Source organism: Eumetopias jubatus, unplaced genomic scaffold (genome assembly GCF_037043125.1).
Source record: "Eumetopias jubatus isolate StellerSeaLion01/CBP00866 unplaced genomic scaffold, mEumJub1_p1.0 scaffold_4, whole genome shotgun sequence".
Taxonomy (NCBI): domain Eukaryota; kingdom Metazoa; phylum Chordata; class Mammalia; order Carnivora; family Otariidae; genus Eumetopias; species Eumetopias jubatus.
Window position 1 is genome coordinate 140727635 of NW_028274810.1, and position 17695 is coordinate 140745329.

Consider the following 17695-nt stretch of genomic DNA (forward strand, 5'->3'; position numbering starts at 1 on the left):
TGAACCAAAAAAAAAGTTAACTCAAGCTGAATTAGTATTTTATTTCCTTACAAAGTTATATGAAATGAAATTTATTAAAATGTAATTTTGAATGCTATTTCTAGTATTAGAGCCTTAGAAATTAAGCATTTTGGTTTTTTTTGAGTACTACTATATATAAAATTGTTGTTCTTGAGTGCACAGTTTACATGTTATTAAAAAAACAATCCAACAACATATTTGTATCCATGAAATTCAGAAACTTGTTGAGGTAAATGTATTTTTTCCACTCATCTAAGCCTTTATAACTTAATAATTATGTAAAGGCCTGTAACTATTATAATTTTCCTATCTTGCGAATGGCCACCTTATTGCTGTGTCCTTACGTGGCTTTCATCTGTGTGTAGAGAGGTTCCTGGTGTCTCTTACTCTTCTTGTAAAGACCCTATGTCTGGGGCGCCTGGGTGGCTCAGTCCTTCAGCATCTGCCTTCGGCTCAGGTTGTGATCCGAGTCCTGGGATCGAGCTCCGCATCGGGCTCCCTGCTCCATGGGAAGCCTGCTTCTCCCTTCCCACTTCCCCTGCTTGTGTTCCCTCTCTCGCTGTGTCGCTCTCTGTCAAAGAAAGGAAGGAAGGAAGGAAGGGAAAGAAAGAAAGAAAAAGAAGAAAGACTCTATGTCCTATAGGATTCGATCTTACCCTTATGACCTCATTTAACTTCATTTACATCCTTAAAGTTTCTATTTCCAAATACAGTAACATTGGGCTTCAGCAAATTAGTTTGAAGTTATTAGTTCAGTCCATAACAAGGACTTCAAAGAATTTTTTTTATGTAGGTCATAGCTACTGATATTTACTGTATTTGGAATTAAAACTGAGACATTGTTTTAAAATGTGTTATTTGCAAATTATAGTAATGAATCTATTGCCTGTTTACATCAATAAAATAATTTTATAAAATGAATTTTCCAAAACAAAAACATCAATTAGAAGAATGGCATTGTTTTATAATTTTGCAGTCTTTAAAGAATGGCTTAAAAGAATATAGCTGGATTCTCACATCTGTTTCTGCATTCAGTCTTTTGTAATATGTTGTTTGACATATATGAAGACAATTCAGTCTCACACTGATGTGTAATTGAAAAAAGGAGTGTTTTAATAGCTTTTTCAAATAATTGTGAGTATTCTTCTTTGCTACTATACCAAAATTCAATAATTTATAGTTCAAAGTTAGTTTTGAGTAGCATCTGAAACCATTTTAGTGAACTTTTTGTTCTCTGTTACGTAAAAACCCAGTTGGCCTTTCTTGCCCTTGGGATGGATTTTTTTTTTTTAACCATGCATCATTTTTTATTTATGCCTTAATAATTTACAAAATGATGGTGCGCTGAGTTATGCAGATTTATATGGCAATTTGGGCAGATCTAGTACTAAGTTTGGAATTTCGCTTCAACTCATCAAGATTAGATTCTGCTTCTTAATTTTTATGTTTGCTTGAAAAAAAAGAAATTAGACTACAAAACTGCTAAGCTTTGATGTTTGTTGAACATCAAAATTACCATTAAATAGATTCCTATTTGAAAAAAAATTCAGTGTAAAAATTTAGCATTTAGAATATGTAGAACCCGTTTTTCATATACTAATCCTGTTTATTTTCTTTAATCTTGACTTTCTCCTTTCTACTTCTGCACTTCAGACATATATTTAGAAATGTATATTCACTTGAAGGGTTGCCATAACAAAGCACCATAAACCAGGTGACTTAATAGAGGTTTATTTTCTCACAAGTCTGGAGGCTAAAATCTGAGATCAGTCTGTTGATGGAGCTGGTTTCTTCTGAGGTCTCTCTTTGGCTCACAGGTAGCAGTCTCCCTGTATCTTCGCATGGTCTTCCTTGTGTGTCTCTGTGTGCTAATCTCTTCTTATAAGGACACCAGTCATATTGGACCAGTTAGTACTGCCCACCCATATGACCTCATCTTAATTTAATTACCTCTTTCAAGATTTCAGCCCCAAATCCAGTTACATCCTGAGTTACAAGAGGTTAGGACTTTAACATAGGAGTTTTGGGAGTGACACAATTCAGCCTATAACAAAATGTATACTTTAATTAAATGTTTATGTATCAATAAAATGCTTAATTTCAGAGGTCAGTGATACCTTATTATGGCTTATTGTTTTTCCTGAAGGTTATTCTTATAAAATCTTTCTTCTGTGGAAGGAGAAGAATAATATGAAATCTATTCCAATTATACCATTAAAAAAGTAAACAGTCTCAGAAGGTGCTTTCAGATATACAGACTCATTGTGGTTTTTGCTTAGTATGCAGCTGTAGAACGTGTAATGCTTGACACAGTATAAGCCCTCTGAATTTTGTGCATTCCCAGTTGAAATGAGACCCCGCCCCCCCCCCCGGGGGGCTGGTCTAAATGGAGAACTAGCCTTTGGAAGAATCTCTAAATGTAGGACTCTTTTTCTCTTGAGACCAGCAAGCAACAGAAGTGGCTTCTGCTCCTCACCTGCTCTCTTTTTACCTCTGCTACTCTCTCTGACGATGCTCAGTGCTCTTGTCCAGTCATTCTGTGCATTTTAGAAACTGTACTGACAATTTTAGAAATAATTCTAGTAATTCTAACTTGTCTACAGTTAGTGTTTCCAGGTAGTTTACTGTCCAGTTCAAGACACTTTCAAAATGAAAGGGTACACTATTTGTAATTATTCTGGCACTACAGACAAAACCAGGACTGTCTTGGACAGTGCAGGATATATAGTCACCCTCTCTGTAATGAATTAAATTCACTTAGCATGTGTTAAGCACCTGATGTGGACCTTATGCCAAGAAGGGTGGAAGTAAGCAATGAGTAAAATATTCTTGTCTCAAGGAACTTATTTAATGGAGAAAAGAGACATATGCAAACTGTACCTCTAATGTTGTCTTAATGTGGTAATTCCTATGTTGAATAATATGCATATTAAGTAAGACGATGAATTTATAAAAGGCCTATTTACAATAGTGAGTAGTGAATGACAGTATTAATTTTTCTTATTTTATTATGAATAGCACCAAGTAGTTTTATTTATTCATAAGAATTTTGAGAATTCATGTAAATTATGGGAATTATTTCTGATTGATAATATATTTTTGGTTCTTTTTTTTTTTTTAAAGATTTTATTTATTTATTTGACAGAGGGAGACACAGTGAGAGAGGAAACACAAGCAGGGGGAATGGGAAAGGGAGAAGCAGGCTTCCCGCAGAGCCCGATGTGGGGCTCGATCCCAGGACCCTGGGATCATGACCTGAGCCAAAGGCAGCTGCTTAACGACTGAGCCACTCAGGCGCCCCATATTTTTGGTTCTTATGCTTGGGATAATTTATTTCTATTTCTAATCTGTTCATTTTTGTCTTCCTCCTCCTCAATCTTTACCAAAAGAGTTAAGTCTTAATCCTTTTGCTGGTTCTTACACTACAGGTTCTGGCATAAGAAAACATAAATTATCAAAAAGTATATACTGGGTGATTTTAAAACAGGGAAAAATTATTGGATAAAATTTTGTTTTCTATGTTTTTTATTTAGAACTTTCCATTGTCCAGAATTTTAAATTTTAAATCTGCTTTCATATCTATGATAAAGGAGAAAAGACAGATGATATTTTTGTAATTTTGTAAATCTGTGTGTTCTATGTTTTTTATTTAGAACTTTCCATTGTCCAGAATTTTAAATCTGCTTTCATATATACAATAAAGGAGAAAAGACAAATGGTATTTTTGTAATTTTGTAAATCTGTGTGAATTTTCATGTGAAAATCATGAAATTATATCCTAGAAACTGCCAAGTAATTTAATTGTATATGTTGAGATAGTAGGAAGGCTATTTTAACATTCTTTTAAAAAAATATCTAAATCAAATGTCTCATGTTCTTTAAATGTCTAAACTTTTAAAACACCTAAGTTACTGCTCATCTGCTGCATGGAATGAGACATTTTTAGGTTAGATTGATTTATAACAAGATGTTTGCATAAATTAAACAAATCTGCTTGACTTTTTAAATTTATCTACTTTAAACTGAATTTTACTCTATGATCTGTGATATTTATTTGAATCAACAATTCTAGAAATAATTTGATTATGCCCTCCCTATTAATTACTTCCAAATCAAGATTTTTGTTTCACAAATTTTACTTATTTATTATACAAGGTTCACTAAACATTTAGAAAACATGGAAAAAGAGCAAAAAGATTAAGAAAGTTACCCATTAACCCTGCATTATTAGTATAATTCATAATAATATTTTAATTTATTTGTCCTTAAAAATAACGGTATTATGCATTTAAATTGTACCTAATTTTTTATTCTGCACTTTCTATTTAACATTTTATAGACTACGTTTTTTTCATAACCATTATTTTAATGCCTGTATAAAGTTTCCATTGAGTGTCTATGTTGTAGGGTTTTTAAACATATCAATGGGTTGTTTCCAATGGGTTCTGCCTAGTCTCGGTCATGTTACAAGGGACATGTTAATATATATCTATCCTTTTTTTATTTCTAAGACTTTTTTCACATAGATTTCTAGAAGTAGAAATTACTCTATCAAAGGTCATAAATAATTTAATTTAGAAACCTTTTGACAGATTACTTTCAAAATGGATTATACCAATTTACACAGCTATCTGCAGTGAGTGAGAACACTTACCTTGGGTATAATCATGTTTTTCTCATTTAACTTTATCTTACTATGTTTCTATTAAAGTTCCAACCTTTTATTTTCCCCGGATTGTTCAGAAATGTAATTGTTTACTTCTACTTTTAATTCATGGCCTAGATTTGTGACATTGCAAAGAATAAGAGAATGAGATTGGCTTTCTTTTATAGTTAGGCAAAACTACCCTGAAATTTAAAGATTTTCTGGTTGCTAATAGGAACAGATGTTGGAGCTTGCTGCTTTCTCAAATAGAAAGTTTTTACATGTGAGGATTAACATGTTATTCCCAATTCATCAGTGATGCAGCTTCTAGATATTCCTACCTTATAACATCTGTAGCTGAGGTTAGCTTGATCTTGAGTCTACTTTATATTTAACGTGGGATTTTTTGAAAGGCAAGGCCACATTTCTGGGAGCAGAGAAAGAGAATATCAAGTTAGGAAGTTTCTTTCTTGATCCTTGTTTATATTAACTGAATTAGCAGAGTATATAAAATAGATTTCAAGTAGTTTTTAAGTACTGTTCTCCTTTTGTTTTGTCAGGATTTTTATTCTTTTAAAGTCATCATCCGGGCACCTGTGTGGTTTAGTGAGTTAAGCTTCTGACTCTTGGTTTCAGCTCAGGTTGTGATTTCAGGGTCATGATCTCATGGGTCCTGGGATCATGTCCCAGGTCGTCAGGCTGCCTGCTCAGCTGGAAGTCTGCATGAGATTCTCTCCCTCTGCCCATCCCTCCACTTGCCCATGCACACACTCTCTCTCTAGAATAAATAATTAAAAAAAAAAAAAAGTCATCAGAATGCCTGGATGGCTCAGTCAGTTAAGCATCTGCCTTCCACTCAAGCCATGATCCCAGGGTCTTGGGATCGAACTCTGCCTTGGGCTTCCTGCTCAGCAGAGAGCCTGCTTCTCCCTCTCCCTCTGCTGCTCCCCCGGTTGTGTGTGTGCTCCCTCTTTCTCTCTCTGTCAAATAAATTAGTTAATTAATTCATCTTTTTAAAAAGTCATCACCTTTATGTTTGTGTATTTGCATTTTACAGTTTGTATTTTAGTACTCAAAGGCCGAGCACACTGCTGATCCTATAAGCCTTTAAAACAAATAATTATTCATTGTGCCTTTTTAATTAGGATATATTATTTTCTAAATTGCAGTTATTTTGCTTACAAATTAATTAGTAATATTTTGCATTAGTGTAGAGCACTGTAGTAAAGTGGCTTTTGTTTTTAGCCACTATTTTAGGCTTAAATACTATAATGTGGTATTTTGAAGTTTCCCTGGAAGATCATCCAGTCTGATAACACTTCTATTATCCTAGAATTTTCAGATCTTCTGAAAGGAAATAAAGCCTAAACTGTAATTATTTGATAGCAGTTTACAATTATTTTTTAAATATAGAGAAATTGCATGAATAAAGCAGCAGGTATAAGTGGTCCTTTGTACCTTTCCTGTGTGATTTTAATATTATTTTCAATTATTCAGTCAAATACTGGACCTCCTACTAAGCTTATTAAAAGAATTTCACCAGTTCTTTTGACCAATATTATATGGTGTGTCTTTTACCCATGTTTTAAATGAAGAAAGGGGGGAAAGTTTATTATATTTTAGGTGATACTGAACCCATTTTAGGGTTTTTAGGATTTTGGAATATAAAAAAATAGAACTTAATGTGAAGCCAAGAAACTGTCCTTCAAATGAATAAAGTGAGTAGAGAATACAAGACAGTACATTTTTTAAAAAATAATACACATAGTTTAAGATACTATTAATTCTTAAAGGCATTGCCTGGGGGTGCCTGGGTGGCTCAGTCGTTAAGCATCTGCCTTCGGCTCAGGTCGTGATCCCAGGGTCTTGAGATCGAGCCCCGCATCGAGCTCCCTGTTTGGTAGGAGGCCTGCTTCTCCCTCTCCCACTCCCTCTGCTTGTGTTCCCTCTCTCGCTGTGTCTCTCCTCGTCAAATAAATAAAATCTTTTTAAAAAAATAAAGGCATTGCCTGTGTTCAGAGAGTTTATTTATGAGACACTTACGTTTCTGGAGTAGAGCACTCCCTGAAACTTTTAGAAAAGTAAGTAATGGTAGTATTATAATTTTATGTATTACACTTTTATATGTAGCATTACATAGTATATAATTAAATATTACTTACAATGTTTTATTATACAATAATATATTTTATGTGAAGCATAGTTTACATTATATAATCATAATATTTCATTTATTATCAAGTCTTTATTGAACAGTTGCATATTTATAGCAAGATTATTATATAGTATAATTTTATATTACATTATTATAAGAAGCAGTAAATAAATTCAGCATCAGAACAGTAAGTGTGAGCACCAAGACCTTTGACAGAACAGGTTGTAACTTGACAGCAGTGTGTGATGCTTAGATGGTGGAAGTAAAACTCACCCACTCGAGTGAGTGGGCCAGATCCAGTGAAGGTGTAATACGTTGCATTCAAACATTTGACATTTTCTTTTCTACTCTGTAACTTTGAGAATAATTCTTTTTCTGCTTTGAGAATAATTCTTCAGAGTGATAGCATGTTAATTATTTGTGATTTTGCTAAGGCCTGAATTTGAATTGGATGTACTGTGCAGCTTTTGTGCAAAAGCCAGTCACTTGGCGGATGAGCAGAGTAGACTTTGGATTTCAGTTGACTAATAGCTCCGTGTCAGTTAGAGCTGATTTGATCTTAAACTACAGTACTGGAAATACAGTATCCAGAACAAAGTAGATGGAAGTTGTTGTTGTTCTTCTTCTTTTTAAGATTTTACTTACTTGAGAGAGAGAGAAAGAGCACAAGTCGGGGGGAGGTCCAAGGGGAGAGAGAGAAGCAGGGAGCCTGACAGGGCCTCCATCCCAGGACCCTGGGATCATGACTTGAGCCAAAGGCAGACACTTAACTGACTGAGCTACCCAGGCACTCCTGAAGTTCTTCTTTACTCTTTTAAACACACTCTGGATAGTATGTTTATTTCTGGGTATCACTCTTGACAAGACACTAAGACTAGAACAGTCCTGGAAAAAGATGTGCTTATACTAAAAAAATTATGTCAAAGCTGATAAAAATGGCTTAGAAAAATCATAACGTCAGGGCCAATTTATGTTTGCTCAGGTGCTGATTTCTGCTTTGCCTCTTCTATTTTTCTAGCAAGAATCACAGTAAACTTCAAAATTAATATTTTTTCCCATTCAAGAAATAGAAGTAGTAGCTTGCTTAGCATTTTAATCTTCTGTAGTACTTAAAATTGGGAAATATAGGTACCATATCAATAGTTTTTATGCCCTTAACAGGAAAAAAATTGCCCTTTTATGCCCTTAGAAAAAGGTATAAAAAGTTGAATCTTCCACCATTTACATTATCTTATGCTTTGCTGGCAAAATTCAGAATTACTCTTACTACTTAGAAATTTTAGGATAAAGCTGCTTGGATAGTTTTATTAAGGGTACTCTCCTTATCTTATTCATATTGTGCTATGACCCTATTGGAACTGGAAAAACTGTATGGGTTTGTTTTTTTTTCTGTTTTTCCTCCTTTTTCTATATTTTGTGCCTCTTTTGACTTTTTAAAAAAATATATTTTATTTTACTGCCATGTAGCCCTTGATCATTATTTGTTTGTTTGTTCTGGACTTTAGTGACCCTCAAGAAACTAAGGAGTTACCTGCCTTGATTAGAGCTAAAGACTGCATGAAATATTTTGGTCCTCAAAAAAAAACACTATTTAAAATAATAGGAATAAATACATTGCTGCGTTCATTCTTAAGTATCTGTGCTAATGCAAAGGAATATTCATTTAATTATAAGCAGCTAGATGTAGGATTTCCTGCTCAAAGTAGAAATGTGTGATTTTTAGTAATAGGTTTGAAAATACTGAGAGTCCTGAGTGTGAGTGATAGATTTAATATAAATTTTTCTGCTTGTACTGATCTTACCTTTTAAATAACAATTAAAAACCTTCCCATCTTAGACTAGTAAATATTGCTGTTAGGGTGTTAGTAGTTGTTTCCATAAAAGACGAAGTTCAGTTTTCTGACTTTGTGAAAAAAATTGGAATAAAATGTAGAGTAAATCTAAGGGAATACTACCCATGTCCAATCTTTGTCTCCTTCCAGTTCTGTCCACCCTCAGTGTGCTGACTGTTCCAACATTTATTTTTTTTTTTTAAAGATTTTATTTATTTATTTGACAGAGAGAGACACAGCGAGAGCAGGAACACAAGCAGGGGGAGTGGAAGAGGGAGAAGCAGGCTTCCCGCGGAGCAGGGAGCCCGATGTGGGACTCGATCCCAGGACCCTGGGATCATGACCTGAGCCGAAGGCAGACGCTTAACGACTGAGCCACCCAGGCGCCCTGTTCCAACATTTATACTATGTGAGAGCTCAGCTCAGATAGCAGGTATTCAAGGAGTCTGGGCAACAAAAGGTCAAAGAAATCAAGACATTGGGATGGGCAACAAACCCAGTCAAGTTGCAAGAAGAGAACTTTCAAACTGAAGTTGTTTCTTCCTAACGATGGACTTCTTTTGTTTCCTGTGGAGGTTGCCAGGGCTTAGCTGTGTCATAGAGGACAGCCTGACAGAGGGCCACTCTTGCACTTCATTCATCTTTGGATTCTGGTGCTCACTTGAGACTTGTCCGGTGTTCTCAGTGACCCATAGACTTCATTCTCAACATGCTTGCTTTCTAAACTGACTGTCTAACATTAAGAATACTACCATCTGTTAGTCCTCCAGCCTTCCCTGCTTTTCCCCTTCTCTGTTCCTCTTCCTTTAAAATACCTCCTTCAGCCTTCACTGCATCCCCTTATTTGCTGCTCTTCTACCCCATGCCCTCAGCATCTTACCTATAATTAACTTCTGTGTGTACATTTTCCTTATTAAAGGTAGGTCCTAAAAAATCCAAAGAAACCAAGAAGTGGATTAATCCTGCCTTCAGTCACTACATAGATTTGTAGCAAATAAGAATTAGTGTTTAGAAGTTTTAAAACCTTTTCTCTCTGTGTTAATATAGGACCAAGAGAACTTTTTTCCAAAATAAACTCCTTTTATCTTTACTGAAATTCTGTTGAGGCAGCTCTCTCTGTCTTCCTGATAATTATTCCAGATGTCATAGGGAGTTCTCTAGGGCAGTAATGTGTCTTAGTGGCTAGGACTGCAGCCTCTGAAGCCTACTGCCTGGGTTCAAATCCCAGTTGTGACACTAACTAGCTTTTTTGTGATCTTAGGAAAATTGATTTCTCTATGCCTCCATTTTATTCTTGTCTCTTAAATAAGAATAAGAAGAGAATTAAATAGTACTAAGAATTAAAACGAAGTACCTGAGAGGTGCCAGGGTGGCTCTGTCAGGTAAGCATCCAGCTCTTGATTTCAGCTCAGATCACGACCTCAGGTTCATGAGATGGAGCCCCACGTTGGGCCCTGTGCTCAGTGAGGAGTCTGCTTGAAATTCTCTCCCCCTCTGCCCCTCCCCCACCTAAATAAATCAATCTTTAAAAAAAAAAAAAGTAGCTGTTAGGCAGCAACATTATCATTAGTCATGGAATCCACAGGCCTGACCACACACTCCTCCTTTTGATTGTATGCACCGTCCTTCAACTCATGAACCATGAACCTCAGACTTGGAACAGGAATCTCATCTTCAGCCTTATGCACCATACTTAACCTTTAACTTTCAAAGTGCTGCCCTTCTCCTAAATTAACTGGACCAGTAGGTGTCTGGTTTTCATGCTAACCATCTGTCTGCATATCCTAATTTTCCATGTCTCAATGCCTGGTATTGCTTGTGCAGGCACAGTCTTTTCCCTATATCATGTGATTTCGTCAGCCTTCAGAATCTTCTTTCTCGCATCCTATGTGGCCATTCAGTAGTCACCCTTTGCTGCTGCTTTATCTAAGAGGTGGCATTTTTTTTTAAGTACATCTATTTCCATTGGAATTAATTTCTTGCTGGTGTTTTCAACATTTGGAATTGCTTTTGTATTATCAGCTGTAATGGAGTTAATATCTATAAAACACCATACTCTGAAAAATGAGACAGCCAAATCATAGTGACCGCCACTGACTATAAATGCTGTCCTGCGCTTATAAACAGACTGAACATGCTCTTGCTCGTGTTAGTGACACTTCCGTGAAGTAAAATTTTACAGGTTAGAGGAACTTCTTAGCTGACCTCTATGCCTCACCAGTTTCTTTCCTTGCATCACATCACTTCTCTTCATAGTAGCTTACATTGGCTTGACTGGTATCTACAGAATTGGGTCATTAAATTTTTCTGATTTGGAATGTGCTCTTTCTTTACTTTGGCTCTGCCTACTTCTGTTTTGTGAAAAAAAAATGCTGTGTTAATAGTCAGGTAAGCCCTCTCTGTTCTATACCAATATAATGCAGGTTTTTGGTATGTGTGGCTCTTTGTGTCTGTTTAATAATACCATATGCCCATATGATGCATTATTTATAATTACTTTAAAGTGTATAATATTCAGGACTATATTGTTTCATATGTTCTCATAACTGTTTATATGTTTCTTGGATCAAATGAATAAGCATATCTCTTTATTACAAAACTGCAATTTCCATGAGAGCATTAATTCTCTACATGCTTTTTTTGTGTGCTTTTCATATGTATTTTAGGTACTTCAGTGGTCAGTAAAGCATAGTTGATTTTTCTTTGCATCGCAGTTTTGTGGTTTATTAAAACCAAAGGCACAAAGATCCCATGTCACTTTTAGTCTAAACTTCTTGTAGTCATAAAGTGTCAACTCTTGTCAGTTTTGAAAAGGAACCCAGTTCTTCATCTGTAGAACAGGAAATTGTCATTTTTGTTTCCTTTTACAGGTAGTTCAGTTCTTTTTTTTTTTTTAAAGATTTTATTTATTTTTGACAGAGAGTGTACAAGCAGGGAAAGCAGCAGATAGAGGGAGAGGGAGAAGCAGACTCCCCGCTGAGCAGGGAGCCCGACGCGGGGCTCCATCCCAGGACCCTGGGATCATGACCTGAGCTGAAGGCAGACGCTTAGCCATCTGAGCCACCCAGGCGCCCCACAGTAGTTCAGTTCTAATCATAAATTTCCTTGCCTGCCTCTTTTTTTCCTTGGGCTTTAAAACCATGAAATCTCAAATTGAAGGGCAGTTTCTTTGACATTATTTTGAAGTTATTCTCTCCTCTCCTCTGCCATGTGTTCTGTGAAATAGAGGTTGTTTGAACACTTCCTTTTTTTTAAATGATTTCTTTAAATCTGGTAGTTATGTTGCATTAATCTAGCTTAAAACCATAGTTCTTTGCTTTTCTTTGACATTATTGAAATGATATCAGGTTAAACATGAAGTCTTAAGTATTTCTCAGTTTTGCCATTTTCTAAACTATGCAGTGAGATCTTTGTATTCTAAACCTGAAGACTAATATCAAAATCTTATTGAGAACACCATCAGAGAATCTCTACCTATTCATTCCTCAGTTAATTCTCCCTTTCTTAATTGATAACAAACAGGATAAGTTAAAAACTGTAGATATTTAGTTTAGCCTTTGAGTATAGCTTAACCACTAGCATTATAATAATGCCATTTTCTTTCATTTTTTTCATTCCAGTTATCCTCTTAGAACCACTATGAATTAAATAGGCTTTTTAGAGCTAATCAGATAACCTAATCACTACATAATTGTATGGAGAAGATGCTGTCCAAGTGGAAAGTTGCTGTCTTTTGAATGAACATTTGGAACCTCCTCAACTTGGGAGTTTCTGTTTCTGGAGTTATGGGAAATTTATCAAAAGTAGAGATAATGAATTATCATCATCTAAAATTCTTGAATGCTTGTTTATATCTAAAGATACTGACCGGAGTAAATTAGGTAGATATGTTTTTTGTAGATGTTTGTATTCCAAGAACCAGAAGTGATACCAGTTGTTAAGAGGTCTGTTAAGGAAGCAAAATGAACAAAGACTAAAATATAATCATTTCTGGAAAATCTCACAATCTGCAAAATTAAACACTAAACTAACAGGGCTTATGAGAAAAGTAGTGTTGGTACACATCACTTACAACTATGTAGCTTTGTAAGGATAGCCCTGACAAAATAGTAATCCAAATGCTAACAACAGTCAGGTATCCCTGACATGTATACCTAGAATCAGTCCAGACTTTGCATCTGTATCTTCTGGGCTTCCTACTTACTCCTTGAAGACATTTGCTTCTAATGGGAACAATTTAATCAAAAATAAAAATATAATTCAGGACACCTGACTGACCCAGTTGGTAGAGCATGCCACTCTCGATCTCAGGATTGTAAACTCAAGCCCCACAGTAGATGTAGAGATTACTTAAAAATTAAAAAAAATTTAAATTTTTAAAACCAACTCCCCGCTGAGCATGGAGCCCAATGCGTGGGTTCGATCCCACAACCCTGAGATCATGATCTGAGCTGAAACCAAGATTCGGACACTTAACCAACTGAGCCAACCCAGATGCCCCTAAAAAGAAAATCTTTAAAAAAAATTATGTATATAATATAAATTATATATAATTACATATTTATATATATATAATTCAGCGATAACCTTTATTAAAATGTTTTGTTTTGTTTTTATAGCAGAGAAATGTCTTCACATCCCCATCTGTACTTGCAACCTCCCAAGATAAATTAATATAGAGGAAAGTCAAGCAGTTCTTTAAGCTAGTAAAGTAACCACTTGGCAATAAAGAAAGGCCATTCTATAGGGTTTTTATATTTTTTCTTAAACTGTGAAAGCACCCTCTTCTAGATACTTCAAATCATTTACATGCTAAAAATAAAATCGATCACAACTTTGCATTATACTGACAAGATTTCTCTATTTGTCCATTATGTATTAACTAATTCTCACTGGAGAATTAATCAGACTATAGCTAAACTAATTACGTATAAGCAGTAGAGAAGGAATGGGTAGAATAAATGTAGATAAAAGAATGTCAGGTTTGGTATATCCCAAATTGGGAGTATAGTCAGAGCCTGGAAGAATGACGTTCAAACTAGCAGAATTATATAAATAGTTTAGTTCAAAACAAGAAGAGATTTATTTCCTAAAGCATTGTTTTGTGGGTATGTAGCCCAACCTTATCCTTACCCTGGCTTCTGCCCATATCAGATAACCAGTTAATTGGTGGCATAATTTCTCATTCTTTACAGAGCATAATGGTGCCCAGTACATATTAAATGTATAGTCACTGCCTCTTTCCCACTTAGTCTGAACACATCACACTACAACCATTCCAGGCGTTACTACCAACCAGTCTGACTTGGTATATCATGTGCTGTTATTTATTGACAGTTTTTTGTAATCCAAGCAGTGTGCTGAGTCCTTTACCATAATAGTTGTATTTAACCTTTGTAACACTAGGTGGTGGGTAGTGTTTTAATCCCTATTTACAAGTGAGGGGATGGAGGCTTAAGTATTATCAAATTGATTTTAACAATACCACAGATCTTTCATATAAAAAGATACAAAATGAATAACATTAATACAATAAACTAAGAAAAATTGAAACTACAGTTGATAGGTACTTGAGCTGAAGGGTTACAATAAGTTAGGAATGGGAAATCATTAGAAGACACTGAAATAAGGAAAAAATAGAGGACTCAGAAAAAGTCAGTTGGAAGATTAGGGTATATATTGGGAGATAAAGCAGGCCTAAGAGGTGATAAAGACGGTCTCGATGTTTGATTTGGAAATTTCTAGTTTTAGTCGCTGTTAAGGCCTGATTTATTTCCTATGCTTGTATGTCCTTGAAATCGCCTGTAATATTAAAGTAAATTTCCTTTTTATTTGAATTAGGTAAAGTGTTCCTTTAACCAGCTGATGCCTAGGACAATAAAGATGCAGAATATAGGATAAAAAGAAAGATTTGGGAAATACACCATTCTGATTGTGTTTAATTTGAGGTTGGAATGTCCAGTGGGCATTTGACTATGCAAAATCTCTGGGTTAGAGATCTTAAACCCATGAACTGTAGAGCATAGTTGAAATGGTAGGAGGGAATGAGACCTTCCACAGAGAGTGAGGAGAGCAGAAGGCTTGGGAATGAACTGCAAACACCAGCCTGGCAGAAGCTCGCTGAAGAGGATGACCTAGGGCTAGAGAACTGACACAGACCAGTCTGAGGTAGGAAGTGAACCAGGAGAAGTCATGTCAGCAAAGTCCTGATACTAGAATATCAAGAAAAAACAAATCCCTCTTAGATACTCCAGAGAGATCAAGTAGGATGGGGATTGAGCATCCCTTCGATTCAGCAGTGAGGTCAATGATGGTTTTGCCTGCTAGCAAGGTTTTTATGGCATTAAGAATTGGAAGTCTGGTTTCAATAGGCCAAAGAGAAAAAGAAAAGTGAGAAAATAAGGAAAAATTTATGAGTACATCCTGATGGGCCATCAGAAATGTAGTAGAGGGCACCTGGGTGGCTCAATCATTAAGTGTCTGCCTTCGGCTCGGGTCGTGGTCCCAGGGTCCTGGGATCCAGCCCCGCATCAGGCTCCCTGCTCGGCAGGAAGCCTGCTTCTCCCTCTCCCAGTCCCCCTGCTTGTGTTCCCTCTCTCACTGTGTCTCTCTCTGTCAAATAAATAAATAAAAATCTTAAAAAAAAAAAAGAAAGAAATGTAGTAGAAATATATCTTGATGATGGGAGATGGGGTGGGCATGATTTAGGGCTAAAATAGACCTTAAAGGTATTCGAATAGCAACCTCTTATTTTAACGCATAAGGAAGCCAAGACCCAAAGAGGTTTAGTAGTTCACAATATGACAAAGCCAGTAAATGGCAGGTAGAACAGAAAGCATCTAGATCTTATGATTCCAAATCTACCCAGAAATATATATATATCTTAACCCAAATTCTTAACCAAAAAGGAACAGAAAACTTTCTTAATGGTTCTAATGTTAATCTTACTCTTGGCATTTGAATTTATTCTTTCTTAAATAGAGAAAGGAAGAAGTTATGGTTGTTCTAGAGTATATTTATCTACATGCCCAATGTAATGCACATGCAAAAAATGTGTTGATAAAAAGTCACCGGCTGGATTTGAAACTAAATGCCAAACTCACTCATTTTGCAAATGTGCAAAATTAAATCAGAATATGTGTTCATAACCAATTAAGGGAGAAACATGATACTGTCATTTTGTTTTTAAAGTACTTATTGAATTAGAAATGTACTAAATCTTAAAATACCCATTCTTATTTATGAGTGGTGTATCTGCTCCTGGGGCAGTTGTATGAAAAAAAAAAAAATAATCACAATAGTATTTTTGAGCATCCATAGCAGAACATAACTTGGTTTTTGGTATAAGAGCACCACCTATGGGCTTCTCAGGTATTCAGGGGGGAGAAATTTAAAACAAAACCTAATAAAATCTAATGAAATTCTTCCTAGCTTTTTCCCTATAAGTACTCTATCCATTTATTTAAAGGCTAACAAATTGCTTTGCCATAAGTTATTCCTACCTGGTTTTTACTTTAGTATCTACTCCCAAATGCTTTGGCAAGAGATAACGAAGAAAGAAAAAGTTCTGATAAATGACTTAGGGTATCTTTTCTTTAATTATTATGATGATAATTCATTAGAGCAAAGTTAAAAGCAAACCTCTGGCACTTCATTGTCAGCAAGCTCGCATTTAGGTAAATTTAGTCTTTTTCTAAAGTATCATTCATCAAAATGTGAAAAAAATTATAAGGGAAATTTTACTCTTAATGAAATTTAACCAAAAAAAAATTGGAAGCTTCAACTCTGAGTGGACAATAAGATGTGTAGTAGGCTCTTGATATATTATATCCTTGTATTCTGTGTTGTGAGTCTGTTTTCTAACAGGGATTGAAAACAAGATCCCTTTAGGGAGCCTGGGTGGCTCAGTTGGTTAAGCGACTGCCTTCAGCTCAGGTCATGATCCTGGAGTCCCAGGATCGAGTCCCGCATCAGGCTCCCTGCTCAGCAGGGAGTCTGCTTCTCCCTCTGCCTCCCCCCTCTTGTGCTCTCTCTCAAATAAATAAATAAAATCTTTAAAAAAAAAAAAGAAAGAAAACAAGATCCCTTTGGTGCAATGTACTCTAATTCCAGGGTAGACCCATTTTAGGCATGAACATTTTTTCTTCAGTAAAATATAGTTTTAAAACCTAGATTGCATTTTTTCTTTAGGGAATGGGTTATTCTATAGAAATAAGATTGACTCAGCAATATAGCTTGCTTTATTTTGATCGTTATAGATAAAAACTTTTTAAAATTGCATAGTATACTTCTTAGCATTCTAACCTTAATTGAATGGACTGTAACCTCTGTTATTTAAAAAAAAAAGGCCATTTTTAAAAATTATAATTGTAATAGGGATACTTACCTATCTATAAATTGGGTTAATTAATTTTTAAACTAACAGCAGAACTCAAAAAGCATGGAAGTTCAGGCCACATATTATCCCAGGCACTTTGCTTGCAAGGATTCATGTATTCATTCAATAACTCTTTTAGCTAGGTATGACTACTAAGTATTATGAAAGGAGAGTCTTCTCTTACCTTTTGGAAGATAGGCAGTATTATACATGTTCTGCATTGTCATGGTTTTTGAGTTCAGCACATACTTTTTTTTATTCTGAAAATTGCCCCCATTACTTCTGATAACTGTCTCTGGACCCCTGGCAACTATTCTCCTCACTTCTAATTTGCTGCTTCTAATCTGCTTTTTTAAAAATCAAATAATCTAATATGTTGAAATTACATCAGATAAGAGGTTCTAAGGTTTTACATTTTACTGAAAACTTAAAACATTCATCATGTATTTTTTTGTAGTCCAATGACTATTTTTTAAATTGAGGGAGAATAAATTGTCGCATTATCTGCTGACCTCTGGAGATGAGAACTGTATCACTCTGAAAGTTCGAGATAATGCAAGGAGAATAAACCAGGAAAGTGTTGGCAGTAGTTTAAGCTTGTTCTATATTTCTTCATAATATTCAAATATCTAATCACATAATGATATTTTAGTCACCTTTTCAAG

At 35.3% G+C, this 17695-nt stretch overlaps 1 protein-coding gene across 1 annotated transcript in view; it reads left to right on the forward strand.

Annotated features, from left to right (window-relative positions):
- The window catches only part of LRP12 (LDL receptor related protein 12), a 52787-nt gene that overhangs the window by 14291 nt on the left and 20801 nt on the right, over positions 1–17695 (forward strand). The window lies entirely within an intron of this gene.